We start from the raw sequence: 3,034 nt of genomic DNA, 5'->3' as shown, positions 1-3,034 counted from the left end.
AATAAAAGCCCAAGGCACAATAATTTCATTGGAGAGTGCACAGTCGTAGCAATAAAAAAGGGTATCCACCAGCACCGAGCAATACAACACTGGTGGTATAATTGATGTTCTTGAGGCATTTATTTTGATTTTTCTTCAATATTATCACGATGGGAATATAACATCATTTTTTTCCTGATAATTATGTGGCTTGTCTCAGTATTGAACTATATAGGAGAAGCATTAACCATTAAAATATATACCAGGTCACTAAACAATGGATGATTTCGCCCACTGAGATGTTGCAAATAATTTCAAGCAGTTATTATTGATGTTTAAATTTAAAAAAAAAAGTTCTTCAAATCTGTTGTTTTCCCACCCGATGCAAACCTAAAGGTAGTCCAAACTCTGAAGTCACTTGCCTGCTGAGTAGGTTATTTATAAAGCAGGCTAAGTAGCCGAAAGGAATAATATCCCGGCTCAGATTCTCCGTTGTGTCTCGTTAGTTAATGCTATGATTGGCATGGACATCCCTGAAGACAACGGCAGATTTCGAAATTATAAATCAACGGTCCCTAGAAAGCCAAAGCACAGCTTGTTTTTTTTCTGAGCTATTTATTTGAATCCATGATCCCAATCTGGCCGCGGTCATGGCCTATGTCTGCTTTTGACAGCTTTCTTTTAAATGCAAGGGAGGAATATTGAGAATGTTACGACTCATTTCTCACCTATTTTGGTGCGAACATTTTCCCGTGTGTCACCTGCTGAAGAAAAAAAAATCCCAAGCTGCAAGATGACTATTGTCATTACGTACAGGGAAATTGTATCCAAATTGTCCACGCTGTTAAAAGGAAACACATACAGATGGCTCGGATGATGGACCTCATGCATCTGATGAGTGAGTGCATCAAAGGTGCACTGGGGAGATGACGAGCCAGCCAGCCAGTCGCCTTTGGGTCTCTGTGGATTAGTAGACCCTTCTCTGAGGGGGCATCTTCCTCAGATGACAGATTATTGATGGGATTTATACCTTGAAGAGTCCCAGCACAATAACTTTGCATGGCAGAGATTCATCTAATAAGATAGCAAGAAGAGCAGAAAGCAAGAATAGCGTGAATGAAAATGCTTTTAATGAGGCCTTGGGGTTAATTCATTTTTGCTCTTTCTCTTCTTCATTCGTTTCACCACTTTAATTAAAACAGTTCAAGTAGCGCACTGCCTTCCTTCCTTCTGTGTGTTATCATACATGTGATTTACTTTACCGTTTCAGACTTGACTGTCATGCTCTTACAGTCTAACGAGGAAAAGGTTTCTTCAGCCATAATCTGACTTATTTGAAGGTGTCACACGTTTCGCTCCTCATCCGAAGAGCTCCATCAGCGAACGTAAATTGTGCTAGTAACCCTGGCCCTATATCCCTAATAGACAGAGGTGGCCTTGCCAGACCTCTGCTCTGATAGGTCCCTGTGGTCATTCCCTGCTCTGATAGGTCCCTGTGCCGGACCCCTGCTCTGATATGTCCCTGAGGTTGGGGGAGCAGTGGGCCACTTGCTGAAGTCAATCTGATTATCTGTATTTTTCGATCCCTGGCTCTGGTTTAACCTCATTAGGATGCCTATGTGGTATCGGTCTAAGAGTCTGTTGTCAGCATGGAAATTTAGTGAAGTGTTTTGCTGTTTTACAAAAAGTGCTTATTTTACTCCTCTTTCAAACCATCTATTTTTTAGCTTAGTTTTTAACCTCACTGTTGTCAAACAAGGGATATAGGGATGTAGGGCCAGGGTTACCATCAGAACTTTAGTTCACTGACAAAGCTCTTCGGATGAGGAGCAAAACGTCAGACACATTCAAAGAAGTACAGATGACGGCTTCAGAAACCTTTTCCTCGATGGACCACTCCTGGACGACTGAGGGTTTACAAAGAGTTACAGTCTAACAGCATCAGGCTGACCTGATTTCCTCCAATCACAGTTATTGACGTAAACCAGTATCAGACATGTCCAAAGTGGTTCCCAGCTTTCAATCTGCACTCCACTAGCCAAACACGAGCAGATGGAGATGAGAATCCCATGCCAGCCATGACTTGGTACATCATTAAGACAACAGTGAAGAAATGCCAAATCAACTGGCTTTATTTCCTGGAGGGTTTTTCAGTGTGAAGAAATAAGGATGAAAGCAACCTGACTTGAGTTACTGCCTAAAAGCTATGTTGGCCTTAAAAAAGTTGCTGGACAGTTTACTGGCCAATATTCCTAAGCAGCGGATAGACAAATTATTTTGATATTGGTCCAATGAGATGGAGCCTTTGACATGCGGCTAATCAAATCCAAACCCATTGGTCAAAACATGGACAGTTTTGAGAAATGATGTCCCCTGTTTCCTGTTTCACTGTGTGAAGATTTTTTCCCCCCACTTTCATTTTACTGCGCCCTCTCTCCCCTCCGTCCTCCCTTTTTGCTCATCAGACTTCAGCCTCAACCGATGATGCCCGGAAGGAGAGGATGCGTGTGTTGCATACCAAACAGCAGAAACACTCTTCACACAGCAAGTGGGCAAAAGAAGTCGAAAGGGGTATCAAACGCGCTGCTGAGTATGCATATATAAATGACCTGTTCAGTAATCAGGAACAACTACATAGCAGCATTCCTTGGGGCTGTTTTGACACCGCAGAGTTACAGCCCCATTAATACCACAAATATGTCTTTCAAGAAGAGTGCTTTGGAAGCAATGGAGCTCACATACACACTCAACCCAGATTGTGTTGCATGGCACAAAAACCCTTGAATTCCTCCTACCGCAGGCGTGAGGTAGCTCCTACCGCTTCAAAGGGTCACTAATTCTGATTACAAGTTAATATTGTGTGTATGAATAAGATGCCTGTGGTGCGAGGAATGCTACATTTGGTAGACGACTCCGTTTTATGGGGATGACAGCAAGGCTGAAAATGTTTGGACAAAGTGATGGATAATGAGGAAACAAGTTAGTTTTCACAATTCTACAATAGTATTCTATTGTAGAATCTATCCATCCATCTATCTATCTATCTATCTATCTA

The sequence above is a fragment of the Hippocampus bargibanti genome, linkage group LG14 (genome assembly GCF_051943395.1).
Source record: "Hippocampus bargibanti isolate YZ-2025 linkage group LG14, ASM5194339v1, whole genome shotgun sequence".
Classification (NCBI taxonomy): Eukaryota; Metazoa; Chordata; class Actinopteri; order Syngnathiformes; family Syngnathidae; genus Hippocampus; species Hippocampus bargibanti.
Note: the sequence above shows the minus strand (reverse complement) of the source record.